A 26179-nucleotide genomic window follows, 5' to 3' on the forward strand; every position below is an offset into this window, starting at 1 on the left:
GAGAGAAGTACTAAGTGAGGAGGGGTGTTGGCAGTTCAGTTCAGTTCAGTTCAGTCGCTCAGTCATGTCTGACTCTTTGTGACCCCATGAATCGCAGCATGCCAGGCCTCCCTGTCCATCACCAACTCCCGGAGTTCACCCAAACTCATGTCCATCGAGTCGGTGATGCCATCAGCCATCTCATCACAGGATGCTCTGTCGTCCCCTTCTCCTCCTGCCCCCAATCCCTCCCAGCATCAGAGTCTTTTCCAATGAGTCAACTCTTCGCATCAGGTGGCCAAAGTACTGGAGTTTCAGCTTTGGCATCATTCCTTCCAAAGAAATCCCAGGGCTGATCTCCTTCAGAATGGACTGGTTGGATCTCCTTGCAGTCCAAGGGACTCTCAAGAGTCTTCTCCAACACCAAGTTCAAAACATCAATTCTTTAGTGCTCAGCCTTCTTCACAGTCCAACTCTCACATCCATACATGACCACTGGAAAAACCATAGCCTTGACTAGACGGACCTTTATTGGCAAAGTAATGTCTCTGCTTTTGAATATGCTATCTAGGTTGGTCATAAACTTTCCTTCCAAGGAGTAAGCATCTTTTAATTTCATGGCTGCAGTCACCATTTGCAGTGATTTTGGGGCCCCCAAAAATAAAGTCTGACACTGTTTCCACTGTTTCCCCATCTATTTTCCATGAAGTGATGGGATCAGATGCCATGATCTTCATTTTCTGAATGTTGAACTTTAAGCCAACTTTTGCAGTTAAGAATAGACAATCAGAGAGAACGGTTCTAAAGTGCTGAATGAGTAAACAATGGACTGGAACAAGGGGCTGATCTTGGAGAAGTGGTGATGGGTGGTCTAATCCTTGAGAAGGTGTGGGGGAGGGTGAGATCTAGACCAGGTATGGATAACTGACTTCAGATAGAACAAAGGGAATTCATGTATTACAGTAACAGGGAGGAAGGATGGATGGGTTTTGAATGTGGTAGTTATACACATTTGGGAGTGGAAATTTATGGTAATTCTGATCTGATTATTTCTATTTTTCCTGTTATTATGTATTAAAGCTAACAGCTATGACTAATACATGATCAGAGAAACTGCAGAATTGAGCAAGAACAGAGCTGAAAGCAAGTTGAATTTAGAGTTGATTGTTTACTGAAGGAGCATACCTCAGTTTGACTACCACTTGGAATGAAGTTAAGCAGGATAACTTGTGAGGAAGAGGAGTCAGGAGTTTATTTTGTCCTTGGTCTAGGGGGATAGGTAACAATGATGGGAAATTTGGTGTTGTCTTTTTTCTGTTAGTTGAAGAATGTATTTACAAGATATCTCCAGTAGATAACAAAAAGGAGTTGCATGTTCTTTGGAAATTTAGACTAAAAGATAGAAAGAGTAGAGATAATCTATATGATATAAAAATTAGAGATACATTGATTTAAAATTAGATGCAAACTATGATTAAACCTTAGCTAAATACCACACTTAATTTGCTTTTAAACTGAGATTACTTTCTCTCTGATTCATATAGAATGGCACTTTACTGTCAACACTGGGTATTTCAGAAGGTCATATTAGTTGAAGCAAAGCTTTCCTTCATCTCAAAGAAAATGCAGTTAATTTTGTGTATGAGGGAAAGGCAGTTAATTGATTACAGGATAAATAAAGGCTTCCTTTTTGGGGTTTTGGATTTTAAAAATTAGAATAAAAGTTTTTTTTGTTTTCTTTTTTGGTTTCTTATTTTTAGCAAAGAACTATCACAATTAGATTCAACAACAACAACAAAATTTTGAGATCAAATGATAAGTTTGATTTTTCCCTTCTGAACAAATGTTGGTAGTAGACATGGGCGGTGTTTTGTGTTGTGTAAAAATGAGTATTGATATAATAGAACAAAAACCAAATGTAAATTTTTGTGTAATGTTAAGCAACTCTGCACATAAATTTAGGAATTAATACATAAATACCATAGGACTATGTGTCTGACTTGACTCTAAATACATTAAAAAAAAGGAAATACATAAATTATGGCATGTGACATAGGCAGGCAATGTCTCATAATTTTGATAAAATAATAAAAAGTTCTGAGATTTAGTTCATTCAAGTAGATAACTTGTGTACTGTGCTTAGTCACTCAGTTATGTCTGATTCTTTGCTACCCCATGGATTATAGCCAGCCAGGCTCCTCTGTTCCTGGGGATTCTCCAGGCAAGACTACTGCAGTGGGTTGCCATGTTCTCCTCCAGGGAATCTTCCCAATTCAGGGATCAAACCCAGAGACAAAAAAAAAAAAAAAAAAAAAAAAAAAAAAAATCAATTTTCTGGGGAAAAACTACACAGGTCCTTAGAGATCTGAGAAAATATGTGTGTCAAAATAACACAGGTGATGTTAATAATGATATTCCTCTAACATTTGTGACATAGTTCCTGAAGACTCCCAACCCACAAAGTAGATCAGAAAAAAAAAAAAAAATGACTTGTAATATAGACATTTTGAAAATAATATTTATGGTTGGGTGGTAGTGGTTTATTTGTTTTGCATGCCAATGCTCTCCTGCCTTTTTTTTTAAACTATAATGGAACTTTTCTATTTTTGGTTAGTCAGACTGTTCTTCCTGTTATTTATATACTATATGTGCCTATAAATGCTTATTTAACCTTTCTGAAAAAGGAATTCGTCTTTCAAAGGATAAAACTAGCAACAGTGAACAAATGCAGCCCTCCTGAGAAAATAAACAAAAGCAATTCTTTAGATTCTCTAAAAAATTTAGTGAATCTGATTCTTTGAATCCATGTACTACCTATTTAGATGATCACTTGAGGTTGACTGGTACTTATGATTTTCATTAGAAGATCTAGTGTGCTTGTTAAATTAATATAGTTTCAATGATTTATAACTACACCTTATAACTATTGTCAACTATAGAGTAGGGAATTCTGAAAGGCAAATTTTGTAGTTACTGGACATATTATTAATTCTTTATGATTAAAATTAATAATTTGCCATTTCACACAAAGAGTATACTAATAAATGAATCAAACATGGGGATGTGTGTGTATTCATCAACTATAGAATAATCAATCTTAATTGTATAGGAGCTTTGTTTTGTGTTGTCCCCCCCCCCCCACTTTAATCTTAAACTCCTACTTTGGTGAACCACAATGACATTTTGGGTACCTAGGAATTTACATAATTTCAGAGCTGGGATCTAGTAATCCCTAAACAGTCTTCATATTTGCCTTTCCATCATGAACAATCATATGACTCTGGGGAAATCTTGGAAGAAGAGATATTATGTATACTTTTTGCCATGTGATTTCCCCAGGGTGTCTTCATTTTAATCAGAACTCTGGTTAATATACTGACTGAAGTTGGAAACCTGGGAGAGGAGCCATGTCTCTTTTTCGCCACTCAAGTCGAGCTTCTAGAGATCAGATCTATATTTCCCCCTATTGTGTAGATGAAATAACACTTTAGTAAATGGGTCAGTGGCCCCCAAGACCACCCTCAGGCTCTATGATTTTTAGAAGGGCCGATAGAATTCAGAAAAGCTATTATATTCATGGTTGTGATTTATTACAGAAAGAAGCATGAGTCAAGTCCAAGAGGAACTAAGGAAAACTTCTAGTTGTCCCTTTTAATGGTACCTGACAATTATTAGACAATTTGTTCTCACATTTGCACCTTGGAATAACAGACATGAAGTGTTGCAAACAGGGGAGCTCACCTAATCCCAGGGGGTCTATCTCATAAGCATACAGCAACCACTTGATTGACCTCAGTTTCCCTACTCCACATTTACTCTCAAAGTTAAAAAATAGGCATTCAATTTATGTTACATTGTTAGGGTTAACTAAAACTGGTGGTCAAACTGGTACAACAATGTACAAGGCTTCAGGTATACAAAAGCATTCTTGCCAGGAAAAATATTCTAAGACCTCAGAAGTTATTTCCCTGTAAGCAATTAAGGATCAGTCCTGAAAACAAGCTTTCTTTGGAATGTGCAGAATTTGAGCAACAAGGTCCTGTTGAGTTAGTCTTTTCTTGCCCAGTGGGTTTTTCATCTACTTTATTTTTAGGAGCATCATTACCAACTAAGACTCCTGTTGGTAAAAATATCCCTACTCTTGCTACCTATTACAATGACCAAATTCATCTTATCTCTGGAGCTTCCTAGACAGCATTTATTCCATCAAGTTTAGAGAATTAACCTCAATGATGGCACCTCCACCATCATCCTCAACCTGCAAAGGACAGAGACTGGGAATGTTTATGGGGATGTGTTGCTTCCCTTACTGCTTCACCATGTCTTAGTAGAGTGTCCATTGAGTTTCTCTGGGGATATAGTATTTGTGTGTGTGTGTGTGTGTGTGTGTGTGTTTAAGGGAAGCTGTTTGTAGTTCACAAATGAAATTTTTACCCCATCATTTCTGGTTCTCTAAGCTTTTGGATTCCCTACTGCATATTAGAAATGAGAACCTGTGGCACCTCAGTCTTGTTGAAAGTAGTCCATTTGTTGTTGTTCAGTCTCTAATTCATATCTCTTTGTGACCCCATGGACTGCAGCTCGCCAGGCTTCCCTGTCCTTTGCTATCTCCCAGATCTTGCCCAAACTCATGTCCATTGAGTTTGTGATGTCATCCAACCATCTCATACCCTGTCACTCCCTTCTCCTTCTTCCTTCAATCTTTCCCAGCATTAGAGTCTTTTCCAATGACTCAGGTCTTCACACCAGGTGACCAAAGTATTGCAACTTCAGCTTCAGCGTCAGTTCTTCCAATGAACATTCAGGGCTGATCTCCTCCAAGATTGACTGGCTTGATCTCCTTGCAATTCATGGGACTCTAAAGAGTCCTCTCCAGCACCATAGTTTGAAAGCATCAATTCTTCAGCTCTCAGCCTTCTTTATGGTCCAATTCTCACATCTGTACATGACTACTGAAAAACAACATAGCTTTGACTAGACAGAACTTTGTTAGTAAAGTAATGTCTGTGCTTTTTAATATGTTAGGTTTGGCTTCCTTTGTGGCTCAACTGGTAAAGAATCCATCTGCAATGAGGTGGTCCTGGGTTCAATTCCCTAGGTTGGGAAGCTCCCCTGGAGAAGGGAAAGGCTACCGACTCCAGTATTCTGGCCTGGAGAGTTCCATGGACTGTATAGTCTATGGGATCACAAAGAGTCCAACACGACAGAGTGACTTTCACTTTCAAGTTTGTCATAGCTTTTCATCCAAGGAGCAAGCATTTTTTAATTTCATGGCTACAGTCACTGTAAGTGGTCTATTACTGAGCCGGATTTTCAGTCAACCAAAGTAACTCATTGATTTGTGTTGTGTGAGAAAACATAATTCTGGAATCTTGGGTAAACATAGCCACATTGATAAATTCTGAAATGTGTTCTATCCTCTTTGGATTGATTCACTTGTCATTCTTTCCCACACATATTCCACAGGTCTCTAGTGAAATGAGTTAGTAGCATCTTGCAACTTTTTGGAGTAGAAGCTATTTCATGCCAGGTCAAGCTTGGCACCTGTCCCTCCGGGGCAGGTTAAGGTCTCATCATAGTTACAAGACTAGGAGAAATAAAAATTTGCTACAGTATGTCCTTAGAAAAATAGATATCCATTAATAAATGACTAACTTAAGTGACAATATTGCATGGTTGGCAATTTAGGATGACCTCAGATATGAGTGCAAGTTCCTCAGGGAAACTCATGCACTGAAGATTTTCAGCTTTGTCTCAATACACACAGATGCCCGTGTCCCAAGGTTCGGAATCTCACTTATTGTTAAAATATGCCCTTATTTTCATATAAAAAGCATAGCAATGTTGTGAATTCAACTTCCATTATGACATTGTTCAGTTGCTCAGTTGTATCTGACTCTGCAATGCCGTGGACTGCAGCACACCAGGCTTCCCTATCCTTCACCATCTCCCAGAACTTACTCAAATTCATGTCCATTGAGTCGGTGATGCAATCCAACCATTTCATCCTTTGTTGTCCCCTTCTCCTCCTGCCTTCAGTCTTTCCCAGCATCAGGGTCTTTTACAGTGATTTTACCAACAGTAAAATTATCTTTGGGCTTTATTTTCATATAGGTTGGGTCCATTACAAAAAATGAAAAGAAAACCCTGATGCTAGGGGAGATTGATGCCAGCAGAAGAGGGTGACAGAGGATGCAGTGGTTACATGACATCACCAAATCAATGGACATCAGTTTGAATAAACTCCAGGAGGTAGTGAAGGACAGAGAAACCTGGCATGCTGCAGTCCATGGGGTGACAAAGAGTCAGACACAACTTAGCAACTAAACAACAACTACTACTACTACTACAAAAGAACTAAAATATTAGGACCATGATTTGAACTGAGAACTCAAAGTCCTGAGCTTAGTATTTGTTACCTTCTTGGATCTGTTGAATGCATTGAGAAATAATAACCCCACTCCCGAGTCTATGCAGTGTTCATTACTGTCATGGATTAAACTACACAAACTGCTTGGTCTGCCTAAAGTACTTCCTTTTTAATAGACACTTGATATGAATTGACCACAGGTGATTTTCCAATTAGTCACGATGCCATTGCATAGCATGTGCTATTATAAAGCACAATTTCCCACTGCATTCAAGATCAAAAATTATAGTAAATAATCACATAACTCTTTTTGTGTCTGTTTCCTTCAACCACTCCTGGTACTAAGTATGTATCAGCCATACAATAAAAGCTATTTATACCCTGTCCATAGCTTTCAGATCTTCCATTGCAGTGGGTTTGACTTCCAGTTGCATGAGAACTTTCTCTAGAGGCCATAAATCTCTCTATCAGCAATGCTGGCCAGAGAACCTGGAAAAATATTATTTCCTAGTAATAATCATCATCCAGTGACAGACAAGAGTTGGCCCCTAATAAACATGGATGCCAACAGGGGAAGTGAGATGGAATGAATTGGAAGATTGAGATTGACATATACATACTACTAATTCACATGAAATAGAAAACTGATGAGAACATACTATAAAGCACATGAAACTCTACTCAGTGTTCTGTGATGACCCAAAGGGGAAGTAAATCTAAAAAGAGAGGGAGTATATGTATAACTGACTCACTTTGCTGTACACCTGAAACTAACAACATTATAAATCAACTATGTGCAGTGCTAAGTTGCTTCAGTCGTGCCCAGTTATCTGCGACCCCATGGACTATGTAGTCTGCCAGGCTCCTCTGTCCATAAGATTCTCCAGGCAAGAATACTCAAGTTGTTGCTGTGTCATCCTTCAAGGGATCTTCTCCACCCAGGGATTGGGCCTACATCTCTTATGTCTCCTGAATTGGCGGGTGGGTTCTATACTACTAGCATCACCTGGGAAGCCCTAAATCAACTATACTTCAACAAAAATTAAGACAAATAAGTTGGTTCATAAACATCCCAGCTCACTTGTCTCTTTGCTGATATAAAGTATATATTCTGCAGAGATCCTCAGAGTTCCCCAGGCAAAGTTAGCTTTGTACTAAAGTACTTTGTACTTTACCACAGTAAGTGGTACTTACTGTGTACTTTGTACTTAAACCACAGTACTAAATAGCTTGATAAGTAACTGTTTATTGTCCTATTCCCTCCCTTGTCTTATTTTTCTACCACTGTTCTAGAATTTTCTGAGGTCATCCCTGCTGCTGCTAAGTCGCTTCAGTCGTGTCCGACTCTGTGTGACCCCATAGACGGCAGCTCACCAAGCTCCCCAGTCCCTGGGATTCTCCAGGCAAGCACACTGGAGTGGGTTGCCATTTCCTTCTCCAATGCATGAAAGTGAAAAGTGAAAGTGAAGTCGCTCAGTCCTATCTAACTCTTTGCAACACCATGGACTCTAGCCCACCATGCTCCTCTGTCCATGGGATTCACCAAGCAAGAACACTGGAGTGGGTTGCCATGCCTTCCTCCAAGGCTCTTCCTGATTTAGGAATTGAACCCTTGTCTGCTGTGTCTCCTGCATTGAAGGCCGATTCATTACTGCTGAGCTACCAGGAAAGTTCATACTCACCATGAAAGTGAAAGTGAAAGTCACTCAGTTTTCTCTGACTCTTTGTGACCCCATGGACTATACAGTCCATGGAATTCTCCAGGCCAGAATACTGGAGTGGGTAGCCTTTGCCTGTTCCAGGGGATCTTCCCAACCCGGGGATCGAATCCAGGTCTACCACATTGTAGACAGATTCTTTACCAGCTGAGCCACAAGGGAAGCCCCATACTCACCATATGGTTTGTTAAAATGTAATGTATAATGATTTTATGCATTAAAAACATCCAAGAGAAAGATGCACTTGACAGAGCCTAGAAGAGTTCAGCCATGAAGCTTCTAGACGTCCTTTCCCTGTGGAGTTATAGACAGCATTATTGACTACTGTCAATGATATAGGAGGATACACATAGACTACTGTCAACTGGGTAAGTTCACCCGAATTTTGGTGTTCAGAGTCTACATTGCAGCTTCATCAAATAGGCATGGTTGATTGTCCATGTGCCTGATTCCAGTTTCCAGACTTTCATAATGTTGAGATGATAGCATGTGACCCAGAGTTCTCAACCTAAGCCATGTTTTCTGGTAGCTTTTAGCCCCCAATCTTAATGACATTGAGCTTCTCTGGTAGCTTAGATGGTAAAGAATCCACCTACAATGCAGGAGACCCAGGTTTGATCCCTGGGTCAGGAAGATCCCCTGGAGAAGGAAATGGCTACCCACTCCAGTATTCTTGCCTGGAAAATCCCATGGACAGAAGAGCCTGGTGGGCTCTTCATGTGGTTAGGAAGAGTCTGACGTGACTGAATGACTAACACAGTGATAGCTTAAAGACATTATTAATATCAGACTGGCTCAAAGCCCAGATACATAAAAAGACTTCTATCAGCATGATAGGGCTTCCCAGGTGGCACAGTGGTAACGAATCCATCTGCCAATGCAGAAGACCCAAGAGACATGGGTTTGATATCTGGATCAGGAGGATCTCTTGGATTAGGAAACGGCAACCCACTTCAATATTCTTGCCCGGGAAATATCTGGGTCAGGAGGATCTCCTGGAGTAGGAAAAGGCAACCCACTCCAATATTCTTGCCTCGAAAATACAATGGACAGAGGACACTGGTGAGCTATAGTCCATGGGGTCCAAAGAGTTGGACACAGTGGAACACACAAACATCAGTATGACATTCCAAGTGCTTGGACATTAGCTTCCAGAAGCCAAGAACAAATACTAGGCTCTCTGTGCAACATTAAATTTTTATTTCCCATGGAGATTGGGGAAGGGACTATAAAGTTTCCCAAGTTATTTAGATGTAGCTTGTTCAGCATTGGTTTGTAAACCAGCATTTTTGGAACACGGACTCAAATTACACATATTCCCTGCTCTATCACAATCTGATCTTCAGTACAATTTCCTAAAGAAAATGATATTTGATGGCATAAAAGTAAATTTGATAATGGTCCCTTTTAGTCTCCTTATGAATACTTAATTACAATCATTTTAATTAATGATATGTTGATACTTTAAAAACAGCAAGGAAAATATGGGAAATGGGGAACATATACAGCATGTGCATTTCAAAAGGAAATACTGCTAATTAAGCCATCTGGTATATTGTCTTATACATAGTCGTTATTCAAAAATTCACATATCACATTGGTTTTCAAAAATGAAAGGGATAATTTAAATTCAAAGATATGCTGATATTTGGATAAAATATGTTTTTATTCTAAAGGAAAAGTCATGTTAGAACTGGTGATCTTTAAATTGTCCAGTCCATTGACAAAATGACAAATTAGGACCTGTCCTATGGAATGACTTTCCCAAACCATGTTTTGAATTGGGATTGCATATAACAGATGCCCCAGGAGATCCAACCAGTCCATTCTGAAAGAGATCAGCCCTGGGATTTCTTGGAAGGAATGATGCTAAAGCTGAAACTCCAGTACTTTGGCCACCTCATGAGAAGAGTTGACTCATTGGTAAAGACTCTGATGCTGGGAGGGATTGGGGGCAGGAGGACAAGGGGACGACAGAGGATGAGATGGCTGGATGGCATCACCAACTCTATGGATGTGAGTCTGAGTGAACTCCGGGAGTTGGTGATGGGCAGGGAGGCCTGGCATGCTGCGATTCATGGGGTCGCAAAGAGTCAGACACCACTGAGCGACTGAACTGAACTGAACCGATAACAGACACCTTCCTATACTGGCTTAAGCTAGTTAAGATTGACTTCTCATGTGTGAAGAAATCCAGAGGCACAATCTAAGCCTTGAGCAAGTACTCAAAGAAGCCATTAGGGGATTAGAGCTCAGCTAGGTTTCTCATCCATTATCCTCAGTGATTTTTTTCACTTGTGCTCTTATCCTGACTTATTTTCTTTGAGATAATATATCCACATTCCAGAGGACATATAGTGAGCAGAAGGGAAATACAAAAGACTGACGCTGACCGTTTCTGAGTCTGATCCTTCCATTAAGTTGGACAAAATTGTGTGTTATGATCCTTGTACAATGGAGTAGTGAGAAGTAAGTACTCTATTCAGTGCTTAGTATTGCCTAAATACTGTGGTTCTGCTATTAAGAGAGAAAGAGAGATTATACGTTGGGTATACATGTTTTCTGCAGTCTTCTTCAACAGATATTTATTTAACATCCTTTTATCATAGGCTCAGATTCTAGAGTTAAACAAAACCAACATAGTCCCTATTCTCTATTCTCATGGATTATAGAAGAATGAGGAAAAACTAAATAGTGAGCTAATAAGTGTATACACATATTTATAATTGCAAATTGTAGTACATGTTCTTTAAGAAGACTAAAATACTATTTAAAAGAGTATTTGAGCACTAGGGACATCATGATCCACTTTGGGTTCTGTGATCATAAAGACATATTTAAAGGGATGGCATTGCAGTTGGGACTTGAAGGAGAAGAATCAGCTTTTAAAGGGGAGGAGAAGTCTAAAAAATGAGAACATAATGTTTGAAGGTGCTGAGTCCCAAGGGAATGGAATATTCAAGAAAGCGAGCACATGTCAGTGTGGCTGGAGTATGATGGATGAGAGAAAGAAGCTGTGAGAAAAAGCAAGACAAATGTTTGATTTCTTTTTACCCTGATTCTTCTTCCTCCTTAGAGGAGGTAGATTCTGAGATACCTGATGCCATGGAGAAAAAATTATAAAACAGACATACAGAGAATAAATTTTAGTTTCAAAAGCCAAGGCTGAAAAGTAATGGATATCTTGATAAACAAGAACAATCCTCTCACCCTGGATAGTAAAAGATTTTCCCAGTAAGAGGTGAAATAGGAAACAAGAAATAATAAAAGAGGGACAGAGACCTATAGGACTCAGACTGGAAAGGATATGTGGGGAGATGAAGTGAGGAGGAACACCTGTTGTCAACAGTCAGAGACTGTCCATGTCCCATTGTGACACAGCCCAGAGCTGTGGAGAATGTAAATCAGCACTAGTCTGTCCATCTCAATTTGAAAATATAGGTGGCAGAGTCTATGCATGCCATCTTTATTCTGGTCATCTAGAACGGTTCTTTCCTTCCTGTAGTAAATATTGTTTATTGATTACTCAGAAGTTATGTCTACTTGTGCCCTTTGGCTTTGCTCTACCTAAAAGACACTAAGCTTTGTACTAATAACACAAGCTCTTTTGTTCTACATATCCCAATGACAAGAAGGGCAGTAAACCAAAGAACAAAGAAAATAAAGAAAGATATTGGTAAGTTCTATAGCAGCTTATTTCATTTAATATAATTGGGTTTTCTTTAAAGATGAACTTTATTTCACTCATTACATGATTATTTAGAGTTTATTGTGAGTAAGACACTGAACTGTCATTCAGGAAGACATATCTTAAGCAGGAGTGCAGTATTCTTGGCATACATTGAATTTATTTACTTGTATCTTATTCCTGTTATCTCTTGGCTGACAACTGACAGGATTTTTATTCTTAACTTTAAACACGTTACCAAGCACCAACACTCAAGCTTTTGATGCTGTTACTCTATATTAATGCTGATGCCATTAACATCTCTGCAGGTGACATGTCTTCTTCATTGGTAGGTTCTAGAATCCCTGACTTTCAATACTGCAAGTCTGTGTCTGCAGGGCATGACAGAGTTTATTGATTTTCAAGGGGAGGAAGGGCATCATATACCACTACAGCTGATGTTTATACTACTCTGTGTAGTACCAGAGAGAGGATTTTGGCATAATAATCTCTTGAGTCACTTGTTATTCTTGTCACCATTTTATCAGCATCTGTCAGGCAGGGACACATGCTGTCTCTGTTTTGTATGACATGACTGTTCCGGGGTTTCTAGCAATGAAGCCACAATCCCCAGGGGCAAGCACTTCACATTGATAGGATGCTTGGCACTCAGACTTGCTCATCAACATTTCATGAATTATAAACATTTCAAGTTTGATTTACATTTTATTTTTAATATGATTTCAAAATGCCCTGAGATCCCTCTGCATGATAAAAGTCCTATTGGAGTTTAAGTTGCCTTTGTTGCAATTCAGGGCAATCAAATGCATGGAGTCATCCTTGAGTGACCATGATAATCATGGCATTTCTAAAGAAAATGTTGAAGCTTTTTATAAATGATGGCTTAGGACTAGATGCATCACCAATTCCATATATATGTGTGGCTGTATATATGGAATGCATTTTAAGAAGAGGACTTTCAATATAAAAATCTTTTGAAATCAAACATATTTTAGTCTCTGTATGTTACTATTTAATATCTAATCTTACCTTCTCATTTGAAGCAGGAAAAGTATTTAATAGAGTTTATTTCCTTGAAATTTCAATTATTTCCAAAATACTAGTCTGTAGTTTTAGTTGTGCTCTGGCTCAAGGGAAATCTAAAGATTAAACATATGGGCAATGTAATTGGTCCTATGGGTTTTATTCTTGACAATAAATTACTATAGAAATGGAAAAAGGTTAAGAGGAGGAGGACACACCAGGGAGTAGCCGAAAATGCACTAGTTAGGGTTAGGAAGTCCTACTCATAGTGCTCTCTTCGATCTGTTTTCTTATTTTAAGTAATATTAAATGATAATTTCCTCTCTGTGACTTAATTATGACCTTTCTATTTTCTGCAAACCAATGAAACTGTATGTTATAACATACATAACAAATATTATACCCATGGAATAAGTTATTATTATTTGATGAGCAATTATTAAACACACAAATTGGCATATCAGCCAGCTAAAGCCCACACTCAAATTTTATTTATTTCTCAATAACCTAAAATATTCAAATTAAAAAAAATTATTTTTACCTAGGTATTTATTCATTGCATATGTTGTAAAATAATGCTTAAATTTGAACTTCATTATTTCATCACTGTTTATAGCGTACATTTTTGGCATACATTTTTCCTTACTCTACAGCGCTTCACTAATTCATACTCTCTCCTTTCACACAGTACTAATTTAGTTTGAATGGCACATCTTTGTCCTTAAAGGATGTATCAGAATAGGTCCAAGCTAATGATGGCCACCATACACCTGTGGTGTTGACTGATTAACTACTGCACATAACTCTGATGGTTGGGTGGAGAAAGAGAGAGATACAAATAAACTCCTGGGTTCTTAATAACATATCATCAAGGCAACAAATCAGCCCTTTGATTTCTAATCAGTAAAAAGTTTACTAACTAACAGAAAATGACTAAGATGTATGATATAACATATGATAAAACAATTAATATATGTTTTCTGTTCCATGTGGCTGAAAGCATCTGATATTAGTGGTGCTTTGACACCCCCTGCCTTCTAGTAAGATTTTTAGGATACTACTCCATTAGCCTGATTTCCTGAGTGATTTTGATAAGCAGAATATTATCATCTACCATGACTAAGAAATAATTCTTTGTTACTGTAAGCCATGTGTTACTTGGGCTTTATTACTATAGTATAAACTAGACTGATTGATAAAAGTATCACTTTTATGGGGTGATATGTGACCTCTGAAAAGATGTGTTGAAAACTTAACCCCCATGCCTCAGGATTTGACCTTACTTGGACATAGAATCATTGTAAATTAATTTATGTAAAAGTTGGGGCAGGATAGACCCTTTATTCAATATGGCTGATGTCATGAGAATAGGAGAATTTGCATACAGACACATAGGAGAAAGTTGTGTAGTGTCAGAAACAGAAACTGAATTATTGCAAATGCAAGCTAAGGAACACAAAGGATTGAGAAAAAAAGAAAAGCAGCTAGAAACATGCAAGGAAGAATTCTCCCCAACAGGTTTCAGAGGGAGCATAGATTTGCTACTGCCTTGATTTTGAACATTTGGCCTCAAGAACTCTTCAGGCAATATATTTCTTTTGTTTTAAGCCACCCAGTTTGTGATCCTTTGTTATTAAAACTTTATTTTTAGTTAGGAAATTAATTATTTAGGGAACTAATACTATCAGGTAAGACAATGCTGTAATTATTCTTGTTTTTGTTGATTTAGTTGCTATTGGGTTACTCACAGTGAATATATAGATCAAGTTAGAAAGAACTGACATCTTGACAATATTGAGTCTTTCAATTTGTGAACATCAATACCTTTCCATTTTAGCTAGTTCTTTCATTTCATTCATCAAAATTTTTTTTTTTTTTAGTTTTCCTTGAAAAGATCTTGCACATACTTAGCAGATTTATACTCAAAGATTTTTTTTGTGATAATGTAAGTGGTATTGTGTTTTTCATTTCAACATCCACTTGTTCATTGCTGTAACCTTTCTATAATCATTTATAGATTTCATAAGCCTTTTTTTTTTTAAAATTCCAATTTTCTACATTGATAATTATACCAACTGCAAACAGGTAGTCTTATTCTTTTTTCTTTTTTTTTTATTCTTTCCTTCTCAGTCTATATCTGCAATTTCCATTTGTTTTCTTATTGTATTAGCTAGGACTTTTGGCATGATGTTGTAAAAGAAAGGTAAAAGGAGACGTCTTTGCCTTTTTCCAGTAGTCCCTTAGACTGCAAGGAGATCAAATCAGTCAGATTCAAAGGAAATCAACCCTGATTATTCATTGGAAAATCTGATGCTGAAGCTGAAGCTCCAATATTTTGGCTACCTGAAGCGAAGAGCTGGCCAACTTATTTGAAAAGACCCTGATTCTGGAAGAGATTGAAGGCAAAAGGATAAGGGGATGGCAGAGGATGAGATGGTTAGATAGCACCATCAACTCAATTGATCTGAATTTGAGCAAACTCTGGGAGATAGTGGTGGACAAAGGGGTTTGGTGTGCTTCAGTCCATGGGTTCGCAAAGTGTTTGACCTGACTTTGCAACTGAACAACAGCAACCACAACAAATTATGCAAGCTCATTAAGGTAATTATTCCAGTCTTAAATGGAAAAACAAAACAAAACAAAACATACTTTTATCAGGGTCCAAAATTAGAAAACATGTAGCTATCTGTCATTCTTTTTTTTTTTCTTTGTTTATTTATTTATTTTTTTCTTTGTTTATTTATTTTTTTTAAATTTTATTTTATTTTTAAACTTTACATAATTGTATTAGTTTTGCCAAATATCAAAATGAATCCGCCACAGGTATACATGTGTTCCCCATCCTGAACCCTCCTCCCTCCTCCCTCCCCATTCCATCCTTCTGGGTCGTCCCAGTGCACCAGCCCCAAGCATCCAGTATCGTGCATTGAACCTGGACTGGCAACTCGTTTCATACATGATATTTTACATGTTTCAATGCCATTATCCCAAATCTTCCCACCCTTCCCCTCTCTCTCAGAGTCCATAAGACTGTTCTATACATCAGTGTCTCTTTTGCTGTCTCGTACACAGGGTTATTGTTACCATCTTTCTAAATTCCATATATATGCGTTAGTATACTGTATTGGTGTTTTTCTTTCTGGCTTACTTCACTCTGTATAATAGGCTCCAGTTTCATCCACCTCATTAGAACTGATTCAAATGTATTCTTTTTAATGGCTGAGTAATACTCCATTGTGTATATATACTACAGCTTTCTTATCCATTCATCTGCTGATGGGCATCTAGGTTGCTTCCATGTCCTGGCTATTATAAACAGTGCTGCGATGAACATTGGGGTACATGTGTCTCTTTCCCTTCTGGTTTCCTCAGTGTGTATGCCCAGCAGTGGGATTGCTGGATCATACGGCAGTTCTATTTCCAGTTTTTTAAGGAATCTCCACACTGTTCTCCATAGTGGCTGTACTAGTTTTCATTCCCACCAAGAGTGGAAGAGGGTTCCCTTTTCTCCACACCCTCTCCAGCATTTATTACTTGTAGAATTTTGGATCGCAGCCATTCTGACTGGCGTGAAATGGCACCTCATAGTGGTTTTGATTTGCATTTCTCTGATAATGAGTGATGTTGAGCATCTTTTCATGTGTTTGTTAGCCATCTGTATGTCTTCTTTGGAGAAATGTCTATTTAGTTCTTTGGCCCATTTTTTGATTGGGTCTTTTATTTTTCTGGAGTTGAGCTGTAGGAGTTGCTTGTATATTCTCGAGATTAGTTGTTTGTCAGTTGCTTCATTTGCTATTATTCTCTCCCATTCTGAAGGCTGTCTTTTCACCTTGCTAATAGTTTCCTTTGATGTGCAGAAGCTTTTAAGGTTAATTAGGTCCCATTTGTTTATTTTTGCTTTTATTTCCAATATTCTGGGAGGTGGGTCATAGAGGATCCTGCTGTGATGTATGTCAGAGAATGTTTTGCCTATGTTCTCCTCTAGGAGTTTTATAGTTTCTGGTCTTACGTTGAGATCTTTAATCCATTTTGAGTTTATTTTTGTGTATGGTGTTAGAAAGTGTTCTAGTTTCATTCTTTTACAAGTGGTTGACCAGTTTTCCCAGCACCACTTGTTAAAGAGATTGTCTTTAATCCATTGTATATTCTTGCCTCCTTTGTCAAAGATAAGGTGTCCATATGTGTGTGGATTTATCTCTGGGCTTTCTGTCATTCTTATTTATCTGAGCCAAGTCAGCTAAGTCTTGGGAAAGCAGATCTTGTCCTTAGATCTTGACTCTGGATGAATCAGAGCTGAGATGTAGATTGACCTCATGAAAATTGTGGGATGCAGTAAAAGCAGTGTTCAGAGGGAAATGTAGAGCATTGAATGTGTCTCTTAGAAAAGGAGAATGATCTAAAATCAATAACTTAAGCTTCTACATAAGAAACAGAAAAAGAAGAGCAAATTAAATCCAAAGGAACATAACAGAAGGAAATAATAAGAATTGATTTAAATGTATTCTTTTTAATGGTTGAGTAATACTCCTTTGTGTATATGTACCACAGCTTTCCTATCCATTCATCTGCTGATGGACATCTAGGTTGCTTCCACGTCCTGGCTATTATAAACAGTGCTGCAATGATTTGAATCAGTTCTAATGGGGTGGATGAAACTGAAGCCTATTATACAGAGTGAAGTAAGCTAGAAAGAAAAACACCAATACAGTATACTAACACATATATATGGAATTTAGAAAGATGGTAACAATAACCCTGTATACGAGACAGCAAAAGAGACACTGATGTATAGAACAGTCTTTTGGACTCTGTGGGAGAGGGAGAGGGTGAGATGATTTGGGAGAATGGCTTTGAAACATGTATAATACCATATAAGAAACGAGTCACAAGTCCAGGTTCGATGCACTATACTGGATGCTTGGGGCTGGTGCACTGGGATGACCCAGAGGGATGGTACGGGGAGTGAGGAGGGAGGAGGGTTCAGGATGGGGAACATGTGTATACCTGTGGCAGATTCATATTGATATGTGGCAAAACCAATACAATATTGTAAAGTTAAAAAATAAAATTAAAAACAACAACAACAACAAAAGAAATGAAGTAGAAATCAGGGAAATTGAAAGCAGGGAATCAGTAGAGATAATTAATGAAATTAAAATCTGATTCTTTGCAAAGATTGTGATGAGTCTCTAACCATGATAAGTTAAAAAAGGACGGAGTACACAAATGAATAATATCAGAAATGAAAGAGGTGAATCATTATAGATCCTCTGAACATTAAAGGGATAATAAGAGAATGATAATAATAACTTAACACCTACAAAGCTGATAATCTAGATGAAATGAACCAATTATCTCCAAATTCACAATTTACAACACACATACAAAAGACAGTAAATTATATTAATAGGTCTATATCTATTAAAGAAATTGAATCAATGATTAATAACGTTCAAAACAGAAAGCATCATGCCCAGATAATCTCACTGGTTAATTTTACTAAAAATTTAAGAAAGATATTGTACCAATGCTTTATAATATCTTTCAGAAGATAGAAGCTGAGAGAATACTGTCTAAGTCATTCTATGAGGCCAGCATAACCTTAATACCAAAACCAGATAAGACATCTCTAGATGAAAACAAATGGACAAAAAACTAGAGATCAATATATTTCATGTATATAACTGTAAAAATCCACAACAAAATATTAGTAAAACAAATCTAACAATGCATAAAGAGAATATCACACCATGGCTTAGTGCAACTTATACTAGTTATGCAGGATTGGTTCAATATTCAATAATTCGTTAATGTAGTTTATCGTTTCAAAAGACAGAGAAAAATCACATGATTATATCAATAAACACAGAAAAAGAATCTTGCAAAATCCAATATTTATTTGTGATTAAAAATTCTCAGTAAATTTGGAATAGAAGGAAACTTCTTCAACTTCTATAAATAATGTCTACAAATAACTTACAGCAAATGTTATACTTAATAGTGAGAAATGAAGTTTTCACACTAAGATCAAGAAAAAGGCAAGGGTGCATAATTTACCTGGACAGAAATCACAAAGTTAGAGCTTGGCAAAACATGATATGCTTCTATCTCCTTCCCCCTTTTACATGACCTTTTATAAAACTATTTTCCAGGCAAAGAAAGGATTGTTACTTGGCAAATGACTAATATGTCCTCTAGTCCGAATGGAAGCTTTCCTCAGCCTCTACTGGCACAGGAGAAACTAAAAATATTTAGCCCAGAAAACAAATGGCTTAACCATTGCTTAATGTTTTCTAGGTTATATATAAGAAAAGTTGATTTCTTTTCTAAATAGTGCTACAAAAAGGATCAGGAAAAGAGTGTGGTAATTAAATAATGCATTTTCTGCCTAGCAAAATATTGTCCTTTTGAAATACCCTACTTCCTATTAGATGGCATGTTTAGATCAAGGATGAAAGAACATTTTTCAGATAAATTTAAGACACTATTTTTACATGGGGTAGGGTTTTTGTCTAGAAATTTCTAAGCTGTCACTGAACTTCAAAATTATGTCATTCTCTAAAATAATCTTAGTCAAATTTTTAAAGTTGTTAATCACTCAGAGTGAAAGAAACTCTGCAGGTGAAAGAGGCTTGAAGAGAGCAAAGATGGTCTCATGGAAAGAACATGATCTGTTAAATAAGACCCATCTAGCTTTCGACAAATTTCTGTAGGTTTTAAAGCTAAGATTTCATAATCAATAAAATTAATAACACCCACTTTTCAAAGTTCAATGAGACAAAATTGCAGTCATTAAATATACATTTGTTAAATTGTAATAGAATTAAATAATTTTTCTTGTCAAATAACCAAATATCAAGGCATTAAAAAGAAAAAGAATTGAACAGTCACTTTGTAATCCTGTTGATTAGGTGAAGAAATAATGACATCCATAACCTTCCTGTCTCTTTTAGGTGTAGAAACTCTACTGATGCGAAAGGAAGATTTGCTTTTCATGCTTGTTTATTGCACACTTTTGCGGTTATTCTTTCTTTTATCCCAAGACAACAAATTATGTAGGAGCAATAGTAGGATCAAAATCAGTAGACATGCAAGACCGAAAAAATTCATAAACAACATATTTACAACTCTTCTTTCCAAATGGCCCATAGTTACATGCAAATAAACTACTCTCAAATTTTCTGAAGTCAGCATCCTCATCTCAGTCACACTGTAAGGCAGTGGTGAATAGATCTAACTGCCTATCAGGGAATGCAGACTCTGTACCTTTAACTGCACTTTTTTCAATTTTCTTATTTGAAAACTTCATTGGTATCTGTGTAACTCTTTATGATACATTTTCTCTCTGACATCCCTTAAAAGTTTTGGTCTGACTTTGTATTAAACTGCTTCAACCCAGGTTTTGCAATATTCTTATCCTTAAATTTCACATCTTAAATGTCATCTCTGACCTTGATCAATGTATCTCAGGAATCTGGCTCCACAGGGAACACAGATTCTTTCTGATTTATGCTGACATTTCTGTATAAGTAGCAGAGCTGAGATAGAATTGAAGATTCCACAACATGGAGGGTTAAGAATATCAAGTGATTAAGGGAACTAAGAATAGCAGCATAGTGTCTGGGTAAAGTTATGCATATATTTGATGTTGAAAAAAGTAAAGATATGGTTGAATCTTGAATCTCTGAATTCTTGACCTGATATCTACTGATGAAGCTGAATTTTGAGGAAGAAGTAAGGAAGGAACATTTTAGGAAAAATGATTCTCTATTGTTCTATTAGAAAAAAAATTCTAATGAAACTATCATCCTGACTGTGATTGGAGATTTTCTGATGACAGGTATCTTTTCAGATTCCTTGAAATATATATATCTGGATAAATACTTTGAAGCTGAAATGACTCTGAACTTTGGCTTCCTGCACTGCAGGCAGATTCTTTACCATATGAGCTATCAAGGAAGTTCACTATTTCCAACTATATGAAACTCAATAATAAATATGATATATGATAAATATGTGGCTTCCCTGGTGGGTCAGAGGTTAAAGAATCTGCCCGCAATGCGGGAGACCTGGGTTCGATTCCTGGGTCGGGAAGATCCCCTGGAGAAGGAAATGGCAACCCACTCCAGTATTCTTGCCTGGAGAATCCCATGGATGGAGGAGCCTGGTGGGCTACAGTCCATGGGCTCGCAAAGAGTCGGACACGACTGAGCGACTTCACTCATTCACTCACTCATGATAAATATAAATATGATAATATCAAATTCAAACATCTACATTTTAGAAAGCAAGTCACTTCCTCTATAATTCCATAACCCAATATAAACATTAAAATAGTTTTACATATATTGATATAATCCTATATTCCATATAAATTCTGGGCTTCCCAGGTGGCTCCAGTGGTAAAGAACCCATCTGTCAATGCAGGAGACACAAAAGATGCAGATTCGGTCTCTGGCTCAGATATCCTGAAGAAGGAAATGGCAAATCCACTCCAGTATTCTTGCCTACGAAATCTCATCAACAGAGGAGCCTGGTGGGCTACATACCATGTGAGTGGCATGAATCAGACATGACTGAGCACCATATAAATTCTATTCATTGGCACAGCAAATGCATCTCTAGAAAAGGACCCGCATTTCTAGCAAAAACTAGTTACCTTCGATGCAAAATTCAATACCCTTTCTCAATGCATGAACTTGCTCATGAAAAATGTGACTGAATTTGAAATATGATGTTTCATACAAACCAGAGTTAACTTTAAACTCATACATTTATTCTGTTATTAATTAATAATTCTATTATTTTTTTCTTCTTTGTTTAAAAAAATTTAAATCTATGTCTTTTTAATTGGAGGCTAATTGCTTTACAACTTTGAGACATAACTGAGTGACTAACACTTTCACTTTGACTTTTCTGCCATATATCATCATGAATTAGCCAAAGAGGGATGACGCATATGAAAACTTAGATGTTTTATACATTATCATATTTTAAAATAATTTTGTGTCAGATTTTGTTCATAGTAAATTCAACTATGACAACATTTGGGAGAGTAAGTATATATCTGTATATACCCAGATATATACATTCCAAGGAATATTAAAAGATACTTGTTGTCAGAAAATCTTCAATCACAGTCAGAATAATAGTTTCATTAGATTTTTTTTCCAATAGGACAATAGAGAATAATTTTTCCTAAAATGTTCCTTATAAAACACAGGCCTTTGTACCTGTCTGACTGTAGTTTTCTAAATCATACATTTTTTTTCTAATTCATACCTTTTTGTGATTAATATCGAAAAAATTGGCAAATATAACTCTGCTGCTGTTGCTGCTAAGTCATTTCGGTCGTGTCTAACTCTGTGCGACCCCATAGACGGCAGCCCACCAAGCTCTGCCGTCCCTGGGATTCTCCAGGCAAGCACACTGGAGTGGGTTGCCATTTCCTTCTCCAATGCATGAAAGTGAAAAGTGAAAGTGAAGTCGCTCAGTCGTGTCCGACTCTGTGCGACCCCATGGACTGCAGCCTACCAGGCTCCTCCATGCATGGGATTTTCCAGGCAAGAGTACTGAAGTGGGTTGCCATTGCCTTCTCCGCAAATATAACTCTGGAATGATACAAATTGGAGGGTATATGCACAGAGAAAGAGTACAGTGAAGTTACCCTATGCGTTACTATATTTTATTCCAGTCTGCAATCTGCAAATTCTAACACCTGTTTGATATCCAAATGTATGCAGATCCTATCAATCAGACATAGAATATAATTTTTTAAAATTCTTATCTAGGTCCACACTGTATTTATATGGCCCTTTAGAATTTTCTACTATTATATTGAAAAAAGACAAAGAGAATGCTGAAAAAAGAGTAGAAAACAGTAAAATATATTTTCTCCTGTCAAGAATTTAGCTAAGATACTGCATGGTATTACTGCTTCAGCATCTATTTTATTTGCCAGGAAGCTGAGGGAGCCTTAAACTGACACTAGCCCCGTCCTGCAAGTGCATGTTCTAGATAACAGCTTGCAGAGTCACAAGAAAGCATGCGTGCTTAGGCACGCAGTCTTGCTGGACTCGTTGCAACCCTTTGGACTGTAGCCAGCCCAACTCCTCTGTCCATGGGATTTTCCAGGCAAGAATATTTGAATGGGCTGCCTTTTCTTCCTCCAGGAAATCTTCCGCATCCAGGGATTGAACCTGTGTCTCCTGAGACTCTTGCTGTGGCAGGAGGATTCTTTACCACAGAGCCACTTGGGAAGCCCTACAAGAAATTATAAGGTCCTGATATGTCTTCCCCAATAGGTCAACAATTTCCCCACCTCCCAGAATCTTCCCTTTGTGCACCCTTCGATAAGACCCCCAGGGAGTTTACCCAAATTACACTCTTTTGGGTTTGAATTGACCAGTCTCGGCTTAGCTCCAAATTTCCAAAACATTCCACCCATGGACCCATATAAAGGGGCATGCCCCAGGACCTGCCTCATTCACTGCCTGCCCCTGCCTTTAGCTCCACTTGTTTGGACTCATCTTTCAGGACTTATGAGTGATATACTTCTCTATTCTAGTTTCTCTGGTGATCTTTTGTTGAGCCACAGCTCACCATATTGCCCACTGTGCTCCATTTAACAATCCTAATAACAAATCCTTATCATACAAAGTAGAGGCTAAGCCATTTTCTCCATGCTTACTTTCCTCTTCAGCTCACCTAAGTTTCTGCCTATCTCTCTTAGGATTCAGGCCCATCCCCAAAAGCAGGAGGCCCAGAGCAAATCTTTAAACAGTCACTGGGAAAAATAAGTCCTCAGTGTTAGAGATTCTATAAGTAGTTATACATCAGTGTACTGTGGAAATGAAATAACTTTTAGCCCTTTGCAAAGTTACTCCTTTATCAGGGAGTACAATGTTACAATTTCTTCCTGCAAGAGTCTGAAAGAAAAAAACAAAGCAAAAGTTCATGATTTCCCCAAAGCCCACAGAAATCACCTGGAGCCAACTGACCTAGAGAATTATCCAATTTTCCTCACAACTTGAAATCCATGAATAAAGACTGGGGAAATTTGGAAACCCAATATTTCCTTCAGACCATTAATTTGAAAAGTATGTTAAAGAAAAATCAGCTCATGATCAATTCAGGGACAAAACTAATTTTGAATTTGCTTTGGGCAAGCTTTTAATGTAGCCTAAAAACTCTGTTTAAAAGTAAAGTATCATATTAGCATTTTGTCCTGAAGAAGTCATATAATTACACTCACACATGCTACACAATAAAGAAATTGCCTTTGGTCCTCATTACTTTGACATGTCAGGATAGCACACAGTTGTAAGCACAGTGTGTATTTTTTAAAATTTAATATTGTTTTGAACTGTAAACTAGGGGCAATTGTCAGGCCACAACATGGTTCCCTTTCCGAGAGCTCCCCCCTTGAGTACAGAAATGTTAGGATATGACAGTCCTCAGGATTCCTTCATCTGTAGGTGATAGTAGAGGCACTAAAATCAAGTGTAGTATAATTCTATGTTTCAAAGTCACTGTGTGAGTTCATTGTTTAACTTATGCCCTGGGACAGGCTTATGAAGATGAATGCACAGACTCTGTGTTTCAAAACAACCAGCCTTATGCAGTGGGTGAAATCTGAAATTTGAAGTCAGATCATCAATATTTTGGTCTGGTATTTTTACTTGAAATCTGTATCTACCAAGTCTTTGACTGAATTTTTAAAATTTGTTAAATGAACATAATAGGAGTGGCCTTACATAGATTATTCTGTGCATCAAATTCATTAGCATTGTCACATGGAATTTAAACTATAAATCATTATGCAGGTGGCTAATTTTTACTTAGAGAAGCTGAAAATCTTCATCTCTCATACACTGAGGATTTACTACCTACCATCCTCTTACAGCACTTGGTTCTTCATCATTTACTCCCTTGGGCTAAAGGTATCAAAAGGTTTGTTTTAAAATATAACCATACTGCTTGGAAGCCATAATGCAAAAGTTATCCCAGTTAATCAAACATTGAGACATTTGGCATACTAATATTCATTGAGTATGGCTAGTTTGTCAATCAATTTGCAAAAATATACTATAAAATTTTCATATATGGAATAAAGCAACACTCACTAAGTTGAACTAAGGTTGCAAACTAGAAGCTAGTGTCCATAGAAGCAAGTACCGATGTTATTTTTTTTCCTTGATTTATAGTATATTACAAAAGTACTTGAGCCAATAATTATATTAAAAGAATTTCATTAAAAAGATGACATGTAGCTTATTTTAATAATTAGACTAGAAATTGTGGAAAGATTTGGTATGTTTTCAGAGAGCAGCCATTCATAGAAGTTCAACTACCGCTGTCACTTGATGTGTGTATCCTCTCTAACTTACTACTATTCCCAATGTCACTTCTCGCTTTTCCATGAAAGTAATTTATCTAATTTTGGACTGTTGTTGTTCAGTCACTAAATCACGTTTGGCTCTTTGAGACCCCATGGATTGCAGTGTGCCAGGTTTCCCCATTCTTCTCTATCTCTTGGAGTTTGCTCAAACTCATGTCCATTGTGTCAATGATGCCATCCAACCATCTCATTCTCTGTTGCCCCCTTATTCTCCTGCCTTCAACTTTTCCCAGAATCAGGGTCTTTTCTAATAAGCCGGCTCTTGACATCAAGTGGCCAAAGTATTAGAACTTCGGCATCAGCATTTGTCCTTCCAGTGAATATTCAAGGTTGATTTCCTTTACGATTGACTGATTTGATCTCCTTGCAGTCCAAGGGACTCTCAAGAATCTTCTCCAGTACCACAGTTTGAAAGCATCAATTCTTTGGTGCTCAGCCTTGTTTATGGTCTGACTCTCACATTTGTACATGACTATTGGAATCTATTAGCTATAATTTGAAATTCCCTAAAAAGGGATTCTAACTGATCCTTGTAGGCCAGGTATTGACTGCTATTTTAATGTTTTACATTGAAAGCCATCAGACCAAATGACTTAGTAATGACTGCAAAATCTATTTGAGAATTTCTTGTTAAAGCAGTGTAGTATGATTTTTCTCTAAATTGACAACTTATTGGCATATCCTATGATGAGGCTGGGATAAGGCATGGCATGGTAAACTCTCAATATTTGGGTTAAGAACACCTCTACACGAATTTAATGTAAGTCAGAGCAACAATAGTTCAGGAGAGCAAAGAAGTTGCTCATGGTACTAAACAGGTGATCAAAGGTCTTATGTCAGAGATTTGTGCTCAGTCATAGATCTAGAAGTGCTATTTGGGGATGAGTTAAAGCATTCCAAGGGTTTCCACTGAGGGAGGAGAAGGAAGTAAGTATAGGATCCAGATCTGTAAAAGAAATGGAGCAAATTGAAAGCATCAGTGTAAAATCTTGGCTGTAGGA

This window comes from Bubalus kerabau, chromosome 11 (genome assembly GCF_029407905.1).
Source record: "Bubalus kerabau isolate K-KA32 ecotype Philippines breed swamp buffalo chromosome 11, PCC_UOA_SB_1v2, whole genome shotgun sequence".
NCBI lineage: Eukaryota > Metazoa > Chordata > Mammalia > Artiodactyla > Bovidae > Bubalus > Bubalus kerabau.